At 36.6% G+C, this 24,926-nt stretch overlaps 1 pseudogene; it reads left to right on the top strand.

Annotated features, from left to right (window-relative positions):
• LOC128026484 (E3 ubiquitin-protein ligase parkin-like) overlaps positions 1 to 24,926 on the top strand; it is a 57,098-nt pseudogene that overhangs the window by 21,060 nt on the left and 11,112 nt on the right.

The following is a 24,926-nucleotide window of genomic DNA, read 5'->3' as shown; positions in this document are numbered from 1 at the left end:
GGTCAGTTGCCCTTCATGCTGGAGAAGGTCATTAAAAATGAGATTTGGAGGCCCCTTTATCATAGCTGGACGGCACGCCGGAGGCATGGCGAGCGTCTATCTGCTGAGGAGACACTAACCACACTTTTATATGGGTATTGATTCACTGGCCCCTCTCTTTATGAAAAAGCCACTTTTTTGTCAACTGTTTCAGTGAGTTATAAAAGAGGAAATTGAGTTATAATTCTGATGGATTTTTGTAGCATGCTTGAGCACATTTTGTACTTTTCTTTATATCTGTCTTATTTTCTCACTGTCTCTTACCTAGTCCATTGCTTTACATGTCTTTATTCACCGTTACTCTGTGTGTGTCTTGTAGCTAAGTAGTTCAGGCTTCTTAATTAATGGTCAATTTCTGCATCTCAATTCACATATTAACATGAATAATTAACAGTGATGGATGAAGTATGCAGGGAAAAGTACAGATACCCTAAGAAATGTATTACAGCAGTAAAAGTATTCTAGTATACTCTTTTTCGATTTTACTTGAGTAAAAATACAAAGCATACATTAAGTAAACATCAACTCTTACATGTAAGTGTAACCCTAACCCTAACCCTTACATGTAATACAGATGTAAATGTAAGTTTCTGACTATTCTAGTGTGCAATCAATTTGAAATGTGTGTCAGTGTGTGGTGACCAATAGTTTAAATAATATACAAACAATAAACAGACCTAACATGGGCAAAATCTATGAACCTTTTTAGAAGAATGATATGCAAGTTTATATTATTTTAAACTACAGTGAAAGCAATGAAAATGCACTGAAATTAATTTGCATTTAAAGTTATTATAAATGTAATTAAAGTAATAAAATTAAAGTAACCTACTCCATGCAGATGGTGAACATGTCCACATTCAAGCATTTTTAATGAGCTAAAACAGCTTGCGTTTTTAAAGCAGATTTAGTTCACAAAAACTGACAGTCATGATCTAAATATAATTTTCAATAATCAATATCAAAATTGGGCATTTCTTGTTCATTTTAATGTCATTTTTGCCCCAAGTCTCCACAGGAGAGCAAGTATGTCCAACACTTGCAACGTGTTGACCAAGAATTTATGTATTTGGGTGGAGTGTTTTTCTGCCCTTATGCTACCTCAAACCTTACTTTTCATGAGACACAGTTCTTGTTATACTTACAATAGTATCATGATGAGCAGAATTTTATTCACCATATCAGGGAGAGAAAGTGTATCCTGTCAGTGTGAGGTAAAGTCTGCACTGGCTTTGTGTTCGGCCTTATGAGCTGGGTGTTTTGTGCACAGGAAGCAGCCGTGAAAGTAATGCTTGGTAAAGGGGTTTTGCTATCAGAAGAGGAGATAAGGTGTTCTCTCAGTTTCTGTATCTCTCTCTCTCTCTCTCTCTCTCTCTCTCTGCAGCACTTTAAAGTGGTTCAGCCTTTGAAGTGGAGGCAATTGGTTCTTGCTGCATGTATTGCCATGGAAACGATTTGACTCTGCCATCCACATAGAGCCCGCTGTAATATGAGAGCATCTTTGGAAGCCAGTTGGGGTCCGTCCTGTAGGTGTGAGAGGTGTGTGACTCTCCTTTCCTATTGTACAAGTCTGAGTATTTTATGGAAGGATGAAAGTCTTCCATCTCTTTTTGTGTCATAAACATATCCCTCAGATACTGTATCTGTGGATGTTTTCCAACAAACTCAGATCAACTCATAATGGCATATTCCCTCTCAAAGGTGCTTCCGACTTTTGTTTCTGTATATCTCTGGTCCTGAAAGCCGACAAGTAGATTTTCCACTCAGCCAGGCACGTGTGCGCGTGCCAAAGTGCTCACATTTGTTTTGTGCCTATTTCCTCCAGAAAAAAAAAAAATCTCATTTTGGAGCTGGCGGGTGTTTGGCAGTTTCTCCGCTCTCATCCCAGGAGAGTCTCACTCCTTGCTGTCTTTCGGCAGCAGAAGGGTTTGATTTGATAAAACCACCGCAGAAACATCCTCTGTGCTCACTTGTTTACCTCCACTGACTCGTTGCTTTTTCAAAGTCGTTGAAGACAACATTGGGAACTGGGGAACTAGCATGAGCGCTTCTGATCCCGTCCTGTCAGTTTTTCTGTTCACCGCTGTTTGTGTGTGTTAGAGATTACCTGATGGCCATGGATGGGCCTTCTGAAGCTTTGCTGAGTCAGGAGGGAGATGTGGGTGTAATTGAGGTCATTTGTCAAAGTCTTGACCTTGTCTAGACTGGCCACTGTCTGTTGAAGAAAACATAATGTTGTTTTTTTATATATAGAAAAGGTGGAATTGCTGTTTACTAGGCCAGAGTCTCATGTACTGTAAGTGATGTTTATATAAACCTTTCACACAATTCCTATAATGCAACTTTCAGAACATACAAAACCCCTTCCGAATATTAATTATTGATATTGAGTTAGATGCTTCCCATAAAGGCCCTGATAAACTCACAGTGAAGTTATTTTTCGTTCTTTGCTTAGGAGTAAAAATAGTTTGAAATATTTGAGCAGCAATAACCTGTTAGTGAATGTCCTAATGCCACCTGTACTGCTGAGAGCAGCATTTGGATGAGAATATGTGCTGGCCGCTTTCCTCTCTGTAACAAGATAAACACACAACAAAAAGGCCAGTGATGAGAAAACAGCAGTTAAGAAAGCATCTGATCATAGTGATGTGGATATGTTTGCACCAGCTCTGCAATTCAGCACTCCAGTACCTCATATTTATTTATAGCTTATAGCACTTTATACAATAGATTGCTTTAAAACATGCAACTTTACAGTACTAAGAAGCTATTGTGAACTTCCAAAACAAACTTTAAACAGAATTATTTGGCCTGATTTTGTTTGTGTTGACATCACACCAGAACATGCTGAAATTAGCTGGTACAGATAATTGGTGGCCTGCGGTAGTGATGCGTGGGTCGTCTCTTAACCCGCGGACCCCGCAGGTAACCCGCTGGTCGGGGCAGGGCGGGTAAAGAAATTTGCACTTTATTTGCGGGGCGGGTTGGGGTGGGTCATTAAAAACAAAATTGAAAAAATCTATTCATGTTGTGAGCAATTTAGTGGTGGAAATTTGGATTCTTTCAAGAAGATTTGTTCATTTTCAGTTTGTTCACCCCAATGATTCATTCAGATTCCTTCACTGATTTGTTCAGAAACCATTTCTTTATATCTATTTCACAAATACGCCAGCAACTGGTGAAAAAGAGTGTTTTATGTGTTATGTCTAAAGTCAACGAACGTATTTACTTGGAACAAAAGAGCTGATTTGGCTTTATTAAAATGTGTGCATAATCGCATTAAATAAATAGTCTAAAGTTGTTCAGGTGAACAAAGAACGAGGTTTTCTTGCATAATTAACATTTTAATTGTTTGGTCAGACAGTTCATATATAATATATTCACATTAATAAATCAGGGATTAAACGTGGAGTTATGTTCTGTATGCTAAATATGAAAACAAGCGTATGTGCACAGTACCTTTAACTGCGCTTTTTATCTGCTGATTGCTGATGGAGATTCACATGCTTGGCCGACTGACCCTGTATACTCTCATTCATTTTGTTCATGAACGAGAAGATCTCTCGATCTCGTTCAGTGAAGGGCATATTTGTTCACTAATGTTACATTCAACAAATCACATACTCTGTCCATAACTCTTTGACAGGATGAAACCTATGGATGAAACAGTTCACAGAGCTGTTCATTAGCTGCGCATGCACTGCTGATAGCGCTCGCGCGCTGCTGTGGAGGGAGGAACTTCAGTGAACGAGAAATACTGTATGAGTCAATGGTTTACGCAAACGAGAAGGATTCATTCCCCTAAAAGACTCGTTCATGCACGAACCATCACTATTGCAATTCCCTATAGCCTATATTAAATATTCATAATGTATATTTTCATATTTTATTAGGTTCTTTGATAAGGTTAAGTAGCAACGTAACTTGCGTGATGTCCCGTATGCGCTGGGCGGGGCGGGCGGGTCAAGAAATTGTACTTTATTTGCAGGGCGGGCTGGGGCGGGCCAAATAATTTCAGAAAAGCGGGACCCCAGGTTGGAAAAAAGTCTGACCCGCCCATCACTAGCCTGCGGGCCACATCCGGCCTGCCAATCAAGCTATCTGGCCAGAGAGAAGAGTACATGTGTCAGACACAGACGAGGACAAAGAGGATTCAGTGCAATAGTGTTTAATGTGAATCAGAGGTTTCAGACACAGGTGAATCTTGACACGAAGATTACACAGTGATAACACAACTTTCCTTTAGGTGATGGTGATACAGATGGCGACTCAGACGAAGACGATGGGAACAGGAGTACAGATGATGACGAAGAGGGTTCAGCAGATCAGGTAGGTCAGACGAATGGCGTTCAGGTAAGTGTGAGGAGATCGGTGCAAGACCAGACAATGGGTGATGGTGACGGAGGGCTTTATATGTGGCACTGGTGATGATGCACAGGTGTTCAGAATTCTGGTGATTGGGAACGAGTGGGCGTGGCGTAAGTGTCCGATTCAGGGAGTATAGATGGTGTGGCTGTGACAACATGCATGACCCTTGAATTTCTTTTGCACTACTTAATTTGTTCACAAGGTGGCAACTCTGGCCCGGACCATTGTTTCCCAGCTGAAAAAGAAGAGATGGAACAATGACAACAAACTACCAGACACGCTACAACAATTGACTCCCAAGTTGACAAACATTTGTTTGAGGAGGTTAGATAGCCGCGACTAATTTAAACGAGTATAAAGACTTAATATAAGAGTAAGAGTATAACTTCTGACGAGAAATAGCACAGACACTGGACAAAGATGATTATCAATAATCTGTGCCTTAAAAGGCTGTGTGTTCAGCCATATACATATGCTGAGATATGCGTAAAACCTAAATGTACTTTGCTTTATGCAATGCAAATTCAGAGCAGGTGTGTTTACTCCTTTAATAATTAGAATCATTCTATGGTCTGTCTGAATGCTCGATTCTGATTGGCTTGCAGGTATGCATTAAAACCATTTAATGTGCAGGTAGTTCCAAGTCATTTTAATCACTAAATTATATTATATTCTATATTACAGATACAATTAACATGTTTTGTTAAATGTAGTAGTATATGTTGAATTTAACATTAAAGTGCCCCTACTATGCCTTTTTGATGGTTTCTATTATTGTTTTAGGAGTCTCCTCTATTATTTATCATCTACTTACAGCTGTGATTCAGTAGAGCCGGCAGGTCCAGATAAACTGAGTACTCAACCATCTTTCAAGAGCAATCCTGCGTTATGCAAATGTGTTTCCCTTTTACGTGTAGCCATCATAGAAATATGATTAGAATTACTGACAACTCATTTAGGTTGTTTAGAGTCGATTCTTTCTTTTGGGAGACAATAACTTTATTGACAGCTTTTGGCTAAAGGCAGTATTCGAAATGGCATAAAAGGGGCACTATAACTGAGATTAATAAATGCTGTGTAAGTATTGTTCATGACAAATAATAATTTTAACAACTGAAACCCATTTTTGATATACAACTATGGCAGACTCTTTGTGTGTAAGTTTATATGGCTTGTACCCATGTTTAGAAGTATAGAAACCTTAAACATAATCAAAGTTTCATTTAATCATGGTAGTGAGAAAACATGAATGGTTTTACTCAGGAACACTGTCAGAATACTTCAATTTAACCACATACATTTAGATGTTAACTTTTTATAGATGTTACTGTTGTTGATATCAGTTCATTTTACTACTGAATAAACATTTCAGTTTAATTTCTCATCGGGATTCCACCCTTGGCCCACCTCAATTTTTTTTTTCTTATTTTTCTTATAAACCGACCCTCAGATGAAACTAATTGAATATCCCTGTCTTAGATGTTAAAGACCATCTTAAATAGTTTCACAGGGAGTTTTATTTCCAGAAATAGTGATTTCCCCATTGAAGCTGGAGTGGATATATTGAATGGTTGTATGATTTTAGTGCCAAACAAAGAGGCACACACCAGACCCATGATTTTCTATAATAGTCATACTTATAATTTAGTGGGAATGGACATTTTAATTTTAGATGGAATTTTAATGGTCAAATTATGCTTGTTTTTGTCAACTTTTAGTATATGGACTAGAATAGATAGATCAAAGCTAATAGACACCGACTGAAAGCCACATAACTTAGTGATTTTATGGAGTCCATAAACATTAAAACCCCACATGGGACAATCTTTCAGTTGATAGCAATCACAGTTGTGCCCTTGAGCAAGACACCCCAAGGGGGAGGTCCTCAAGCCCAAACACCCACTAGTCTCTAGACTCTTTTTGTGTATCTTAATGACTATATAGATTTCCATCATCATCGTCGTCTTCTTGTTTTTTTTTTTTTTTTTTTCTTGTTTTTTTTTTTTTTGATGATCCATACTGTATCATACTTTTCATGTTTTAAAAGTTCTGATGTACTGGATAAAATATAACATATGAACTAACACTATCAAGTGTTTTTTTTTTTTTGTTTTTTTTTAAATAAGTCTTTCATATTCACAAATGCTTCATTTGTTTGATCAAAAAGATATGCATCAATATTGTGAAATATTAAATGTGAAATTATAGGTTTTTATTTGCATCCTCTTCATTTACTTGTCATTGTGTAAATCATCAAACTGTAACTAATAAAGTTATTAGATTAACAAAACCTTGAGCATGTTTCTGAAAGTCTGGTGTAATCTTATTATAGAAAGCCCCCTCTAAAGCACATACAAGTATATATTATTTTTAAAAAGTCACCAATTTCAAACAGTTGTGCAGAACTTGGATGAGCCATGTCTTATCTGTGGGAACTGATTAGTCCTGTCTCTTTGTTTCCGCTCATGCACTCTGATTTACACGAGACCTTTCTGCCTGAATTCATATTAACGGAAGTTTTGGTTCATTACTGATCCGCTGTAACATCACTCTCTTCCTGTAATCTCATGCTTTCTCTTTGTCTCCCTCATATTCATAATTCTGCCTTTTTAAGCCACCAGCAGAGCTCTGCAGTACTGCAGCTTTATCAGCAGGTTTACCTATAGTACTGTGCAAAAGTCTTAGACCATTAGTACAAAAAAATAAAATATTGCTGTATCATGGATGGAGCATTGAAAAAAAATATTTTCTGATTTCTGGAGGATCATGTGACACTAAAGACTGGAATAATGATGCTGAAAATTTAAGTGTGAAAAGTGTTGTGATATTCAGCCTAGTATGGTGACCCATACTCAGAATTCATTCTCTGCTCTGCACCCATCCAAAGTGCACACACACACAGCAGTGAACACACACACAGCAGTGAACACACACCCAGAGCAGTGGGCAGCCATTTATGCTGCGGCACCCGGTGAGCAGTTGGGGGTTCAGTGCCTTGCTCAAGGGCACCTAAGTCATGTTATTGCCTGCCCAAGATTTCGAAACCCACAACCTTAGGGTTAGGAGTCAAACTCTCTAACCACTAGGCCAAGACTTCCCCAAACTCAACTTCCCCCAAACCTCTAAACTTGCATGATGATTACTATTATAATTTTTTTATATATTCAATTAGAATTATATATTTTTTCACAATATTACAGTTATTTTTGATCAAATAAAAAAGCATAAAAGACTTCCTTCAAAACCATTGAAAAGACTAAAAGGTCTTTATTTTAATATTTTATTTATTTATATATTTGTATCTTAATTTTATTTTATAAGGACTGAGTGTTTTCAAATATGCACATGGCCCTAAAAACCTGCATGCTGAATATGTTAGCAATCTCTGTCTTTTTGTTTTTGTTTGTTTTTGGCCATCGATAAGCATTAACTGCAAAGGGTTTGATTGGAAAACAAGAGAAGAAGTCTGGCATGGCTGTCATTTCTCATGCATGCTCTTTATTGTAAATGTCATGGGTTCACAGGGCAGTGGGGGGGTATTGATTACCTTCATAATTAAGCATGCTTTAAGTACTTGGCATTTGATTGGGCTTTCAAATGCTAATTCTGTCTGCTTGTCTCATAACGCAGCACAGTCAGAGCTTCATTTGTTGGGATAAGGCTGATGTTAACGGAGTATGGCAGAATTGCAGGGGTGAACCCTTGCATTTAAGCCAGTTTCCAAAAATTGGAGCGAGAAAGGAAGGTAATGCAACAAAGACCTGTCAGATGTGAGATGTCGGACACGGACCCCGTTACATCAGTGACCTTGGCCCCTGTGCCAGGCTATCAAAGGTTATGAGGCTGTAGGGAAGAGATGATAGAGACTAGTTTATGAGCCTTTGTCAGGGGTCCCAGCTTTCTCTCCTGAAATCTGCAGCCAATGGCTCAACGGGCCACGTTTTGATAGGTGCAAATACCTGGGCTGATATTAAAATATGTTTTCTGTTTACTGCCATTAAAAGTATGTTCTAGTATGTACTATAAACTATTATAGTCTACTATTTATTATTTGATTTTTGTAGAAGGTATAAAAAAAAAAATAATATAATTTGCACTCTTAAAGTTTCATTAATGTAGAACAATAAAATATTTTTTCTTATAAATTAAAACAATTTTGATTAATACCTGTCACTGTTATAATGTTTGAAAAGTTATTTTATTGGTGTAATTATTAAATAGTGCAGAAACCTTCCTTTAATAATATTTTTTGCTACTCACACTCACATTTCACTGCTGGTTATAAATGCTCTATGTAATTGTGTATGTGACTAAAAAAATCTTGAATCTTGAATAATAATTATTCCCTTAACAATAATTACAACCTACCCTAATCACTCATGCCAGTGTAAGGAAATTAAGCCTTTATTTATGCAAAATGTAGCCATATAATGTCTTGATGTTCTATTGTTAAATTGTAAATCATTTGTATAATTTCTAATCAAATTGATATTAATCTGTTTATGTAAAAATTTGACTTTGGGGGCTACAAGAAAAAGCTTCAGATTAGTAGCAATTCATATCATACATCTGTGTATGATTTACTTGCACTCCAGTGATTCTTATGTTTAGGGGTGGATCTTCTCTCTAATCATCTCATAAAACAGCTCCATTTCCTGTGAGATCCAGGTTGTGATTATAATTATAGTAAAAAGTTGTATAAAATAATATTCATTATTTGTGTCTTTGCATCACACACATCACCAAGTATTTGCTAGCATATCTCTGCATGTGTTTTCCCAAGAAAAGACAAAAAAAACTAACAAAAAAGCTTCTTAAGGGTCTGTAAAACTCATTGCTTTTGCAGTTATTTTAACAATCAAAACAAATAGAACAAAGCAAGTTTCATCATCTAAGGTAATATTATTTTTGACTGAATTCCCCAAGGCAACCGCAACCAAGAAAATCTTCTTACAGCTCAAAGGAGAAACAGATTGCTTTTAAGATTGAAATCACATGGTGAAATAATGCAACCCATAATTTGTCTGTGTTTCTCTATGTCCCTGAAATGAAAATTATGCGCTGGTCATTTCACTCCTAGACAGACTCAAGAGTTATGACTAAGAGGTAGATCACTGAGAATAGAGATTCCAGTGCTGTTTAGTTCTTATTTCGATGAAACTCCGAAATATCAAAAGTGCTTTGATTGGTTAGCTGACCCATTGCGTTGTGTTTGGCGAACTGCTTGAACGTGTTCCAAAAATGTCACGCCCCTGACATTTCTAAAGCACGTATTCTTCATCTTCTCTACACTGTGAAAAAATAACAAATCCGCCAAAATGTACCGTAAAATATACGGTAACAACATTTTATGTTTTACGGTTTTAACTTACATTTACAGCTAAATACCGTAATTTCTTTAACTGATATAAAGTTAATATATCAACCTATTGAAATACTGAAATCTGTTTTGTACCTCTTGTAATGCACTGATAACCAAATGCAGATGGGGATGAGAAATTCACATGATGAACCAAAGCCAATCACAATCAGCTTTTAAATCCTAACATATATAGAAGGTGCACAGTGTCATGTACAAAACTAAGAAAACATAGTTATTAAAAAATAATAATAAAAAAAAACATCAAATTTAAAATCTAACACATGGAATTCTGGGAATGTCAATTTATGTTTATTCACTGTAAATTATATGTTATTTTTCACTTCCAAAAACGGTATACTATCATAAAATGACATGTAATGTCCAATACCATTTTTCAACGTGTATAGTAGGGGAAATTATATGAAGTTATTTTTGATTCAAAACAACTGAACACCTGTGGCAATGCGATTTGTAGTTGTAAAGAAAAGCCACACATGTGTATCAGTATTTTTGAAGTCACAGAGAGAAATGTTTTAAGAGTTGCAAACCTCATTCATTTATTTTCATGTTGTTCCAAACCTGGAAATGGAAGGGTTTTTTTTCTTTCTTTCTTTCTTTCTTTTTTAATAGAATGGAAGTCAATGAGCTCCAGTGCTGTTTGGTTCCCAACATTCTTCAAAATGTTCCTATGTTTTTGTTTTTGTTTTTGAAGAAGAAAGTAATGCAGGTTTACAGTGACATGAAAATGATTGTATGAACACTTATTGTGGACTTTCCCTTAAACTATATCCTATAACTATGAATTATTTTCAGATCTTAAACTTAGGAAAGAAAATAGGGTTGATTTAGATTTCATGGACACTTTATGAAATTTTCACCTCCATGATATGTATTCATGCGACGAACAACCGTATAAGTCCAAAAAAACAAAAATTGAGATAACCATGTGACTTCAATGTATGTGTGCCACTTTGTATACAGAATCACTTTGGGGGGTGTTCGCGCGACCAAAACTCTGAATTTAAAATTTTAAAATAGTCTCACGCGGAAAAACCGTTTATGTCCAGTAACGAAAAATGGAGACGCCGGTTGCTTTCATGTCCGCTGCGGACATTAATAGACAAAACGTCGGCAAAAAAAGGAGAGCGAACATGAATCAATGGAAGGACAGGGCAAGGAAGTCTCTGAGGGATGCTGGGAAACCATATGTGAACCGGAGAGGAGAGCAAAAACGAGGAAAAAGTCCACCAAAAGAGGTGAGTGAAAAACCGTATACATTTGTCATACATTTTATCTACATAAAGTTAGCGGTTACAGACAGAGGGTCATCGTCTACTACAGTTCATTCATATAGCTCACTCTTTTTAAAGCTTCAAGTCATGTCGTATGAAAGCTGAGAAAATTAGGATTCAGGGGACGTTTTAAACATGTCTCTCTACTCCTCATAATCACGGAGAAATGAATCGAAACGCTTTAGGTGCGTCTGTAACACCAGCCCAGCTGCGTCTACAGTAATGTTAGGCTTTTTTTTTTTTTACCATTCATTGATTTTGTTTTAAGCACTGCTGGCAGAATTTTATATACATAAACAAACATATGTAAATTCATCCCCAATCTTTAAGATGTTTAGAGTAGAATTTGACTGCTTTATGTCTTCACTGAAATTGGTTAAAAAAAAAAAAGATAGAAAAAAAAGTCATTGACGTGTTTAAAATATTTTGATATAATTTTTGGATCCCTGTTACCATTTAATGTAACACTTTGTTTTTGTAATATTGTATGCTATGCTATGTTTGTTACTTGTTATTTAATAAATAATAAAAATAAATGAAAAAAAAAGGTAATAATAAAAAAAAATGCATTGATTGTGTAAGCTGTTATACATTCTAGCTAGTAACCTTAATAGCTGCTAATAGCTCTAGTGTTTTATAGCTCAAAAAAACAAAAACGCTAATGTGACTGTTTCTGTTAAGGGAAAGGCGTGCAAGGAGACATGTCCCAGGCAGTGTTCAAGCCTAACAGACCAAAGAAAACTCCAGCTCTTCACAGAGTTTTATGCTGTCTCTTATGAGAGGCAGCAGGCTATCATTCTCTCTGGTTTGGAGCAGGTATGCTAACTTAAGCAATTCATGACCATATCATGTCAACAGTATGCAATGCATTACAATGTAGGCCCATAAAATAACCAGTGAATTGAATACTACTGTATGCCTTTAATTCACTAAGACTGCACATGTGCCTGATCACTGATCATCCCAATAAGGTGAGTCGCAGACGACCACGTGGGCCCAACACTGAGAATACTAAGAGGAAGTACACCTTCAAGTACCATGTGCAACAAGGAGGTCAAATACTTGCTGTTTGTAAGCTCACATTTATGTCAGTCTTTCAACTGATCAACAGTCGCCTACAGGCAAGTTTTAAACAGCCTAATTTTTTCCGTTTGTTAACTTTTTATTACATGCATGATTTTAATTAGATACATTGTCCATAACATATTTATTTAAAGTTACTTATCTTTGAAAAGGTTATTCAAGAAAAGTTAGGCAGTCAGTCTGAGGGAACAGAGCAGGTAGTCAGGTCTCCATTAGAGGACTTCAGAGGAAAACATAAGAACAGGTAAAAAAAAAAAAAAAAAAAATCCTGGAAGGACCTCATGCTCTCGTCCTATTAGTTTTTAAAGCTGCACCAATGTCAGCATCAGTTGCCCTACAACATTCCCTGATCTAATGGTGCACTTGACGCTGGCATTATAGGGCGTCGGGTGCCTTGCCACCCTATAACGCCAGCATGCACAAACTGTAATGGTTAGGATTCAGCTCACTGTTGTTGCCCAGTCAGGAAACATATTTTTGCACTTTGAGATCGATATCAGAGGTAAAGTGCTATGCAAATGTAATGTATGATCCCGGGATTTCGAGATCGGCCAAAATGTCCGGGATTAGGCTTTTGCATTCTACAGTTGCCATTCATTGTGTTTACTGTGGCAAGCAGGACGAGACTGAGGGCCGCGGGAGAACGGCGCAAGGCCGGTGGCGTGATTACTGATGAGCGACACCTGTGAGACGCACCGGTCTCGTATCTCTCACGGAGGAGCAGGAATTTTCTTAGCAATGCTAAAACGCACACATCAATCGATCACATGTTTAGCGTTCATGTAAACACTACATTCAGATTCACCAATCAGAATGAATTCAGTTAGATTGAAACAAAATGTGTGCATGTAAACAATGACAATTTTTGCGTCATATGAAGATTTTTTCCAGACAAAAAATACATAAATCTCTCATCTCAGGGGGATATGAGGGAGGAAAACATGGTAATTCGAAAATACTACTGGTTTTCTACTAATACAAAGCTTAATGCTAAATCCTGAGAATCCCATTAATGATTGTTTGTGAAAAACAAAATCCTATAGTTTAGAGAAAAGTTTACAATTATATTAAATTTTATTGTCACAGAAACAATGCAATTGTGCAAAACAGACCAGCATAGTTTATTATATTTCCCTTGTTCATGAGTTGTGTTGTTTATTTTTTAGGCCTCATAGCATTCATCCTGCAGTGAGAGAGGGGATAAGAGAGCACATCCTGAGCTTCCCACGCCAACCGAACCACTACTCACGGATGAAGGGAGATGTGGAGAGGGAGTACCTGAGCCCTGATTTAAACCTTCTCCGCATGTTCTGCCTGTACAAGGAAAACAATCCAGCATCCACTGCAAAGTTCTGGCTCTATAGGGACATCTTCAAGCAGCAAAACCTCAGTTTTGGGCAGCCAAGAAGTGATACTTGTGCAAAATGTGACGCCCTGTTCTCAAAATTAGTAGCTACTACAACAGATGGAGAAAGGTTGAAGATCACAGCCAAGAGTGAGCTTCACCACCGGAAAGCCGAAAAAGCATACACCCAGTTGCAGGCTGACACAGAGTGGGCCAAAGCCAATGATGACTGCCATGTCATTTGTATCGACATGCAGGGGGTAGTGTACACGCCAAACCTGACACACTCCAACGTGTACTATCAACGGCAGCTGGCCAACTACAACCTCTGTATCCAGGAGATGGGCACTGACAAACCTCCTACAATGTGCCTCTGGCATGAGGGCATCGCTCACAGAGGTTCCATCGAGGTGGCAAGCTGTCTTTTGAAGTGGGCAGAAACATCTTTCGCTCCCCTAGTCCAGGCAAAGGAACGGAAGCTCATCATCTATAGTGACCGATGCTGTGGGCAGAACAACAACTGGCGAGTCCTAAACCTCATGGCCCTACTCGTATCTAGAGGGTACTTCAGTCAGATAGAGCAGAAGTTCATGGTGTCTGGTCACTCCTTCCTTCCCTGTGACCGTTCATTTGCCACGCTGGACAAGAGGCGTAAGGTGTCCACACTCCACACCCCCAGCGATGTCGCCGAGATGATCCGTGGAGCCAGGCAGCTGCATCCATTTAAAGTAATTGAGATGAAATGTGCGGACTTCAGGCAGCTCCCTGATGCAACATTAAAGCATCCACCTGGCTTCCTAATCACATCCATGATGTGGTTGAAAGTGACAGGTAAAGAACTAAAGAACTAGACTAAAACTAAACTGGTTTTCTGAGATTAACAGTGTTGGGGATATGTGTGTGAAGGAAGAATCATTATTGAATTTCTTGTTGAATCATGATTTCAGCTACTGATCCATGGTGTGTCCACACAAAAGGGAGCCACAGCCTCTACGAGGGATGGAAGCATTGGCTGATCACCAAACAGAGGAAGAATCAACCACCTCCAGCTCCCTTGTTCTCCACCACGTATGCTCGTGCTTACGAGGACCCTTTGCCCATCAAGAAGGAGAAGCACTGTGACCTTATGAAAATTCTAGCCTACATGCCAGCGGAGGCCCAAGCATTTTATGGGACATTAGAATGTGAAGAGTAGCCTGGTATGTGTAGGTCATGTGCAGGGAAAGGTGGGATATATTGTTTATGTTGTGTGAAATTAATCATAAAAGTAGTTGTAGCTTATCTAGTATGCCTTATCTTATGTTGTATAATAGGAATATATAGGTATTTATTTTATTTTATTTAGAACCAAAAAAAGGAAGACGTATATGGTAAACTAGCATATAGAACCAGCATGGAATGAAGATGATGTATGTCTCTATTGTAAATATGTATTGTTTACCATTATTACTGTTTATTGTTTGTATTTATTGTTTATTGTATGTACGGTTTGTTTGTACTGACGTTTATTTTCTGTACTATAAGTAGGCCTATGTATTGTTCATTGTTCGTACCGTATTGTCCGCGTTTTTGTTCTGTGATTTACGTTGGCAAAAAATAAAAAAAATTGAAAGAAAGAAATGCTTAATATTTTCTTTAAGGTTCTGTTACTGTATTAAAACTAAGATAAAGGAATCAAATCTCCAGTGGTTTAAATTGATATGATTAATTGGACTTATACTGTTATTCCACATTAACTGGACATATACTGTTCTTCCACATTCCAGAAATGTAAATTACTCTAACTTTTTATTTTTAAGATTGATACTAAAAAATCCAGTCTCATTAGAATTGGGAAGCTTTTGTTGTCTATCTTCAAGTAAAAAAAAAAAAAAGTAATATAATATTCAGTCCAAATTAAAAAAAAATGTATTATTCAAAAATTGAAAATATGGACTTATATGGTTCTTCGTCTCAAGCCCTCATATCTCACAAATCTCATTTGCATATTCACATTTAGATTTTTACAGTACATTCACATAAAGTTGTAACTCTTTGTTTTACATACTGGTAAATAAATAAATATATATATATATATATATATATATATATATATATATATATATATATATATATATATATATATATATATATATATATATATATATATATTAGGGCTGTCAAAAATAGCGCGTTAACGACGTTAATTAGTTGTTTGTCGTTAATTACGTCAATTTTTTTTTTTTCATTTCACGCATGCGCAGTGTGACAAATTATTTAGGTCAGGAAAGTGTCGTCGATCTCTGAATTCTCAAGATAGTAAAAAACAGCGGCGAGCGCTGCGACGAAAACACAGAAGAAGCTTAAGGTTTTACCCCAGTTACTCTCAAATACATTCATGCCAAGCTCGATAAACAGAGACGACTTTGGTAGTTGATACGCTGGAGCTTCTTCCTGTTATAGCGTCCTGTGTTTCACACTGCGCATGCGCAGAACGCCTACATGCAATGCAGCGAAAATTATAGCTGTTTGAAAAAGCATTTGCATTTTTACTTGGTTTTACTGGCACTTGAAGCCTTCAGAACGTGAAAATATCGATCCTAATGTATTGTGGCAGAGCAAATGAACACCTCCCAAAAACAAGAGTGCCCAGAGTGCAGAGGGCGCATGTTTGTGTTTCTGAGTTCATTCTTTCGAGTTTCTCTATGCATAATTTCATATATGTGGCTATATTTAACCACTGGTTCACCTAAAACTCTTACACTATCTGTAGTTAAATGGCATGGTTTGATATAGTGCTCAGGTAAATTTGATCTAAGTAAATGTTAAACTTTTGAAATTCAGAAAAAAAAAGAACCACATATTGATGAATCAATACATGAAAATGATGTATCTGTGTCCTGTTATTTATCTTTTGGTACGCATTTCAGAAAAAAACAATGGTTAGGATTCAGGTGTAATTGCAAATAGTGATTAATCATGATTAATCCACTGAAAATTCTGATTAATTTGATTAAAATTTTAATCATTTGACAGCCCTAATATATATATATATATATATATATATATATATATATATATATATATATATATATATATATATATATATATATAGATAGATAGATAGATAGATAGATAGAATTCATAGATAGCCTGAATTCAATTTCAAGTCACTTTGGATAAAAGTGCAGGTTTAGAACAAGAGAATGAGTAAATAATTTGTACTTATTTTTAATTAAAACTTTGCCTGGACTAACCTTTTAGTATTAAAAATGGCAGACAAAGGTAAACCCATGGTCAAGTTTGAAATATTAATTGGCTCATTATCTCCTGTTGAGGGAACTGCTATTGTATTTGTAACACAAGCGTTTTATCTGGATTGCAGTGTGCTAGAACCATAAGATCCACATTAAGAAGCTAACTAACCCCTGCGGTTGGATTAAATTTAGAGTTGCCATGGACCCGCTGGTTTAATTTCCTAAAACATTTCTTGAGCGTGACTCAAACCGCTGCATCAGTCAGCGGGAGGCACTATACATTAAGCCGCCTCCCTGCTGGCAACCAGCGAATAGTAATTAAGCTATGAAAGTAGCTAAATGAGGATTTAACAATCGTACCAGGCTTATGATGGTGTCGTTGTAACTCTGTGTAAGCGAGTGTTTGGCACGAGGTGTTTTGGTACAAATCAAAAAGAAAGGTGGGAGTTAAACTTTGATCGTCCTCTTCTTCTCTGCATCTTTTGATCCCTCCCGAATGGCCAAACACAGGAGAAACCATTTGAGCTCGGAGGATTTGAAGGGCTCTACACTTTGTCAAATTGTCATGACACCACATGTTTACACGCTGAACAAAAGATGTCTGTTTGAGGCAAAGGCAGTCATTAGCGGATGTCTGTATTGATTTCATTATGTTGTTGTAATACATTTTCTGTGAAATTTAATTGTATAACACAGCACAACTGATCAATTTAATTACTCAGGAGGCTAAACAGATATTGACCAGCCAAGCATGAGATGTACAGGCTTTTTTGCGGTTTCTTTGGCAGACGTTTTATCATAGTTGTGCCTGGCAGATGGTGGATCCTCCAGCATGACAAAATAAAATCAATCGAAGTTTCTTTGTCTCCCTGTGTTGACTTTTCCCCTCACTGCAGTATATCACTTCAACATTCATTTGCCGTTTCAGGTCTTACTGTGCTGCATGAATCTGAGTTGACCACATCAAATGAATGGTACTGGATAACATTAAAGGGGACATATGATGCTGCTAAAAAGAACATTATTTGGTGTAATGAAATGTGTTTATGTGGTTCAAGGTTAAAAAAAACACATTATTTTCCAAATAATGTACATTATTGTTTCTTCTCTATGCCTTGCCTTTTTGAAACAAGTCGTTTTTCACAAAGCTCATCGGTCTGAAAAGTGAGGTGTGCTCTGATTGGCCAGCTACCCAGTGCATTGAGATTGACCAAATGCCTCAAGCATGTGACAGAAATATTACGCCCCTTAACATACGGGGATGTGTATCCCGGTCAGAACACCGGTGAAACAAGACAAAAACAATAAAACCCATTGCAAATGAGCCATTTATTGCATCCAGTGGGGACATAATTACAGATTATGATGACTTATACTGTCTTAATACACAATGTGTTGCATCACACCACGTAAACATAAAACCAGCATTTGCGATCTGAGAAATTACACACAACAAGCGCTACTCTACACTGCTCAAAACTTGCGTTTAAATCATCAGTGCAAATCCTTTACATATGTAAACGTACTTACAGGCTTTGAGTATTCTCTCCAGGATCAGGAAACAGTCCCCTTATAATCTGAATATTTGGGTTGAACTGTTCTGGAACAGTGTTGTAAATACAACTTAACCACTGATTTCTAGTCGTGTCCTCTTTTGGAAGGCCAAACAAAGTATTTTCGCTTTCACAATGAAACAGCATCTCCACGACATGGCTCCTGCGGCAACAGCGAGAACCAAAGTTACGCCTTTTTACATTTGGGCGGAGTTATGCAAATCTTCCCACACAGTCATGTAGATGTGGGGGCATGTTTAAACGAGGTGTTTTAGGAGGGCCTGGATGAGTCTTAACTTTTATCATGGATGTATCTTTGGGTTTGATACTTTAGGGATCTTATCTATTAATGGACAACTTCTAACACTCCAAAGAGAAAGATAAATCTTGAAATCACATCATATGACCCCTTTAACATAACTCCTTTTGCCAGGCGCCTGTAGCATTAGATCACTACTTCACTACTTTCCAGAATCTCTCTTTTTTTCCTATGTATTAACTTTTCTTGCAGGATTATCAGAAACCTTTATGTTTTGGCTGATTGGCAGACATTTTGATGCTGTGAATGCCCAGATATAATGATCTTCTTGCAAGGAAATTTAAAGGCAGCTAATATATTTTAATTTATAAAGATGCATAAAAAAAAAAAAAAACTTACCTGGAAAATACTGAATTGCTATTAAGTTGACTGATGTTTTGTAAAGAGTGTTAGAAACGGATGATAATGTTTTTCAACCTTGGGTCATAGTTATTAATTTCTTGATTTCCAACCAGCTATTAAAAATATTGATTTACTTATTTATTTATTCATCCATTCATCCATCCTTTAATGGCAAAGCTGATTTTTCAGCATCATTACACCAGTCTTCAGTGTCAGATGATCCTTCAAAAATCATCAATATTCTGATCATTTCTAATTTGCTGCTCAAGAAACATTTCTTATTATCAGTGTTGAAAACAGTTGTGCTGCTTAATATTTTTGTGGAAACAGTGATACTTTTTTCCTTTTCTTGGCAGAATGCAAAATTCAAAAGAACAATTTCTATGAAATACTTTTGTAACTTTAGAAATGTCTGTATTGTCAAAAAGTCCTCACCTCTTAGTATAGATAAATGGGAATAGTACACATCGAAGACCAGATTCAACCTTGTGTCGCCTGTGTGATCCCCAAATCCCCTTCAGCTCTAAGCTTAGGTAAGTCTTTCCATACGTTTGTGTGTGTGTGTGTATCCTGAAAAGTTCACTCCTCAGTATGCTACACTTCTTCATTGCCATGGTAACAACATGTCTTCCCTCTGTAGTCTTTATCTTTAATTATTTTTAGACAAATGTCTGCCTTTTTTCCCTCTATATTTCTAATATTTGCTGGCAGCTTGTGAGTCCCCAGGCAGGTCCAGTGCGATTAGTGCGCTCTCCCCCATTTGCATAAGAAAAGTGAGACGCATTTGCGCTAGCAGCCCTGGAGGAGGATTAGCAACATTAGCATTCTGCAGTCCACAGGAAGGTGTGTGCGCTGGAGACTTCAGCCTCTACAGGTTGCTACTGTGTGACCTTTACAACTTTCTGTCCAGTTTTTTGAAGTTGAAATTTCTTCTGTGTAATATGTGGCTACTTGCATCTCTCCGAACACACTGGAGACATTAGAATGAAGGTGTAAATGCAATATGTCTATAAAAATCCAGAAATAGTCCAGGTGGGAAATGTATGCTGTAACAAGAGTTGTTTTTAGGAAAATCAGCAAATGTCTTACCTTTAGTTTTAGTTTAGAATGTTGGTAACACTTAAGAATAGGTAGATATTCACTATTAACTGTGACTTTTGCCTCAATAAACTCCTAATTTGTCCTGCATATTAATAGTTAATGTGGTAGTTGTTAAGTTTATGCATTGGGGAATAAAGGGATCAAAAATATGGTCATGAAGAATAAGGCATTAATTTATGTTTTATGAGTACTATTAAACAGCCAATATGCTAGTTATATGCATGCTAATAAGCAACTAGTTAACTGTGGGAATTGGAGTTTAAAATAAAGTCTTACAAGAATGTTTTTACTTTTAGTCTCCACTTTAAGAACGAAGAGATGAAACACCCAAAATCACCTTAGGATAATTCACTCTATAAACATTTTTGGTCATCAGTTATTGTCATATCCTTCCAAACCTAGACTTTCTTTCATGTTCAGAACACTAATAACAAGGTTTTTTTATGAAACCAGAGAGAAATTCCATTCCACTGTGTTGTTGCCTCGCGTTGTTACACTTGAAAACATTGCAAAGACTACATTCAGTGGCCAACTAGCATTTGTGTGAGACAAAAGAACTCCACACCAGCAGCTGACAGTAGTCTACGTTCATTGTTCCAATAGGAAAAGCGAAACTTGGACTGTGGACAAACCATAAACAAAACAGCACTTATTATTTGGAAAATTAACCTTGTAGATAAGTTGGTCTTCACTTTACTCACTCATTATGAAAATATTTGTGTATTAGAATGCTCAGGTAAAATGAAGTTGTTCGATGGTGTGTCACAGCTTTAAAACTATTTGATGCTTCAGAAAGGTTTATAAAGACATGGTAAAATTGAAACCATATGAATCGATAGTGATGTGACGTGGCCAAGTATGGTGACAGAATTAGTGCTCTGCATTTATCCCATCCAAAATGCAAACACACACCATAAACACACACCCAGAGCAGTGCTGTGGCACCCAGGGAGCAGCTGGGGTTCAGTGCCTTGCTCAAGGGCACCTAAGTTGTGATTATGATGGTGGAGAGAGCGTTGAACATTCACTCCCCCCACCTACAATCCCTGTCAGTACGAGACGAGCATTAGGCCACGAATTTCCCTTGGATACAATTTAAAGCCTTTATATATAATATAAATATAATAAACATCTAAATAATAAAATAGAAATGTTACAATTATAAGAGTAACATGTTAAAATCAAATTTAGATTACAACAGCAGTTCAGGGTTAAATTTACTGTCTTTCGTCTTTTGTGGCTGTGAAGATGTTACTTAATGATCTCAAATGAACCCTGACAGCTGGCGTATTTTCTCTATCTTTTGCACAAAAGCGGATCAGCAGGGAGCAGAACGTCTGTGATGGGAAATTTCTTGTCTCTGATTCGATAAGCTTGTTTTGAACTACATGCACTCAGCTGCTATCAGCCTTTATATCTACATTCGTCTTTACAGATCACTCCATTTCACTCTACTTAGGTGTACAAAGATGTCCAAACGTGTGTGTGTGTGTGTGCCATCGCATGCAGATTAGAGTAGTCATTAGTCTCCTAATGGATAATTGGTGTGCAGCAGGAATTAAAATGTTTCCCCACAAAAGGGGCCACATCATTACACCACGCTTGTTAGAGGAGAAGATTGGACTACCACTTTGGGGTCTGGCCCCTGCCTAAGCTCACACATTTTCATCTTCACTCATTTGCTGTCCATAATTATCCTGTGAGGATTTGACAGCGAATTGTTTTTGCGGAGTGGGAATATGAGGGACCTCGTTGGCTCCGTTCCCCATTAAGGTGCTTCTCCTCTCCTTGAGATTAGGCGGCTCAGATGAAAGGCCTCTCCTCTCAGAATGTGACCCTGAGGTGGCTGTTTGGTGTGTATCGATATCGTAAGTGGTGGGTCTCCCCGTAAGAGCAGTCCTTATTAGCGTTTATGTACTTTTATATGGAGCATAATGTATGATAATATATGCGCTTGTCATTTCCTGTTGCATTTTGATGAGGAACACCAAGCTGAAATGACCAGCATATGTTGTGTTTTGGATGCTGGCGCAGGGTTGCCAGGTCTGAAAAACAATGCCAGCCCAATTGCGATTCAAAACTAGCCCAATCACATATTTTCTATCGAAATAAGACGACCAATACTTTCTTGGTCAACTATCGAGACTAGAAAGGTCAGGTCAACTGGTTTCACTTTTTACTCAATATCATCAATCATTTATTAATAAATATTCATTTGAAACCATATGGAATTTTTCAACCTGAACTAACCTACCTTGTAAGTTTATCTGATATTTTTAAAGACTTATTGACCCTGATAAACAGTCATGTGTATCTGCAGTGGTCCTTTCTATATCATTTCTTGTTGTATGTGTTTTCCTCCCTGCATATTTGTCGTTAGTCGCACCTTGACTTTAACAAAACTGCTTCTGTGCTTTTTTCTAATGAATTATAATAAAAGATTATGCCAAACTTCCTAACAAGATTTTATTTTGGGGAATGTCATCCTTTTAGTGGCTTAAGCAGCTTTTTTCTTCATTATGATTATGAGGACAGTTGCATAACACTGACATTTTTGGCTTCATGCCCACAGCAATTCATAAATTAAAATTCATTTAAATTCAGAAATTATTAATGTCAAAAGGTGGATTCATGTCATTGTCAATTGCCTTTTAAAGCATTTTTGAGGAAATTAATAGATTTAGACCAAAGAAATTTTTTAGATTTAGACAAAAAAAAGAAAAAGTATTGTGTCATTGGCCTGAATGGTAAAGCTGTATTCATCAGTTAAACAAAACCAACACAAACGTCTGATTTAACAATGAGCAGGATGGGATTTCTCACAAAAATTAAAGATTCCTTGCAAACATGATTGTAAATGCAAATATTGCATTCCTATAGACCTGTTTAAACCTGGAACATAAATTAAAATCTAGTTTGTCTGGGTTTTAAAAACGTGATGTGTAAAGTGATTTGAAATGGTTTATGAGAGCTTATGACAAGCATTGTTTCATTTTGATTTCATCTTGATTTTAAAGAGATGTGGTACCAAACCCGTTCCAAACCTGCATCTTACTCATCTGTTTGTCAATGCACAGAAAGTCAATGGGGTTTAATGTTATTGGAAAATTCTTCTGAATATTTTCTTTTATGTTCCATGGAAGAAAGAAAGTAATTTAGTTAATCTGCTTTGGACAGCTCTTTCATCCCATGCTAACTCTATGCCTTTTGACTGTATTACTTGTTAATTTGTTCTTTCTCTATCTTCAGTTGGCTGTCCTGATTCGCTCATTACATAGGTTCATCATTTCCAAGTCCTGAGAGATGAGTAGGTAGGTTTGGGCTCTGAGATCCTCAGGTCACACTTACACACATCCACACACACCTTCTAAGCAACCTTCCCTGTTCCGATCACGGATCATGAGAATTCAAATCCATACTGATTGTCAGATCGTCACGCGTGAGAGGCTTTTAATTGGCCTATCTGCTGTTCCCCTGTGCCATTCACTAAACCCGCTGCTCACAACGAATCCTCAGCTCCGTACCATCACACCAGCCATCCTTGCAGTGAGGAAAGGGAAAGCTTTCACACCAATTGGAGCTGTTATTTAATGCCTTTACAAAGCACCATTAGGGAGGTCTCTGTTGTTGTGGCAAGTGGCTTCTCCTGACATGTGTGTGCATCTTGTTCATCTCACTCTCCTGTCCTGGTGGGATAGTCAGTTTTTGGGCCAGATGTCAACAACAAATTTACACTTGATGCACACTTTTATTCTGATATTTTTGTCACCTGAAAGTAATTTCAGGGATTGTAAAATATTTATTGTGTATAAGGGCACATTCTGATTGACAGATGATCAAGGAACATAAGAACAACATTTATATTGTTAGTAAAATTTCGAGATTAACCTTTACTGGACTGAAGCAACTAAAGTTACTTGATTATACATACAAATATTATAAATCAGGCTTTTGAGGAATGTTTATTTGTTCATCTCTCAATCATCATTATATTGCATTATATGTGTTGCCACCACAACAGAAAAACTAGAGCTTTGATAAAAAATAAAGCATGTAAAAAACATTTAAAAATCATCTACTATGACATATAATTATATAATTTTCCCTTTTGGCCATGTAAATAAGAGCCAATGAAATCTTTCAACTGTCCCTAATTTAAAATTTTTACTCAGTTTGGGACGCTGAATAAAACTGCTAAATATATATATATATATATATATATATATATATATATATATATATATATATATCCAATATATATATATATATATATATATATATATATATATATATATATATATATATATATATATATATATATATATATATATATATATATTATCCAATATAACTCCATATCCTAATAAATCATACTATGTGAACCATAAATGCCTGTGTGAAACTGTTACTCATTTTCAATAAGCTGTTATTATTATTATTCATTAAAATAATAATAATAATAATAATAATAATAATGATAATAATAATAATAATAACAACAATAATAATAATAATAATGCTTTATCATATTATAATTTATATATGTAAAACTTTACAGGGTTAACAGAATATTTTATTTGGGAAAGTTTTTAATTTTCTTGATTGACTTCTGTGTGAGAATTTTTAGTGCACTTAAATAGATAATTAGATAGTCACCCTCTTGTCATTCTAAAATGATATGACTATCTTTCTTTCTGTGTATCATAAACAAAGATATTTTGGGAAATGTCTCGAAAGTCTGTTTTGTCTATGCAATGGAAGTCAAAGGGTTACAAAGTTGTTTGGTTTCCAACATGTCACGGTTCGTGAATGCACCGTCTCCAGCTGTAGTCATGTTGATTGTTTCATGATCAGCGGCAGGTGCGGCTCATTCTAACAGACTATAT

This window comes from Carassius gibelio, chromosome A13 (genome assembly GCF_023724105.1).
Source record: "Carassius gibelio isolate Cgi1373 ecotype wild population from Czech Republic chromosome A13, carGib1.2-hapl.c, whole genome shotgun sequence".
NCBI lineage: Eukaryota > Metazoa > Chordata > Actinopteri > Cypriniformes > Cyprinidae > Carassius > Carassius gibelio.
Note: the sequence above shows the minus strand (reverse complement) of the source record. Positions and strands in the feature narration are given on the sequence as shown.